This window comes from Asparagus officinalis, chromosome 3 (assembly GCF_001876935.1).
Source record: "Asparagus officinalis chromosome 3, Aspof.V1, whole genome shotgun sequence".
Taxonomy (NCBI): domain Eukaryota; kingdom Viridiplantae; phylum Streptophyta; class Magnoliopsida; order Asparagales; family Asparagaceae; genus Asparagus; species Asparagus officinalis.
Genome location: NC_033796.1, coordinates 52,629,453 through 52,630,059, shown reverse-complemented (window position 1 = coordinate 52,630,059; position 607 = coordinate 52,629,453).

The window sequence follows — 607 nt, the reverse complement described above, 5'->3', positions numbered from 1 at the left end:
CAATACACCAAGTTTGGGGTGAACCCATTGTCGTTTGACCCTTCATCCACTCGTATCAATTTTAATGGTTTCAAATGAATAGAACTTTTTACATGGCTCGACGGAGGGTCAAACCACGACGGGTTCACCCCAAATTTGGTGTGTTGGGGTTTTAGAATATGTAGATCAAGTTCAACGGAGCGGATCATCCACAAAGTAGCTCAATCAAGTGATCATCAATGGTTAAGAAACTTAGTGGACGTCCACTAAGTTTCTTAGCCATTGATGATTACTTGATTGAGCTATTTTGTGGATGATCCGCTCCGTTGAACTTGATCTACATATTCTAAAATCCTAACACACCAAATTTGGGTTGAATCCGTCATGGTTTGACCCTTCATCCACTCGTATCAATTTTAACGGTTTCAAATGAATAGAACTTTTTACATGGCTCGACGGAGGGTCAAACCACGACGGGTTCACCCCAAATTTGGTGTGTTGGGGTTTTAGAATATGTAGATCAAGTTTAACGGAGCGGATCATCCACAAAGCAGCTCAATCAAGTGATCATCAATGGGTAAGAAACTTAGTGGACGTCCACTTAAGTTGACACAAGTTTTACTCTATA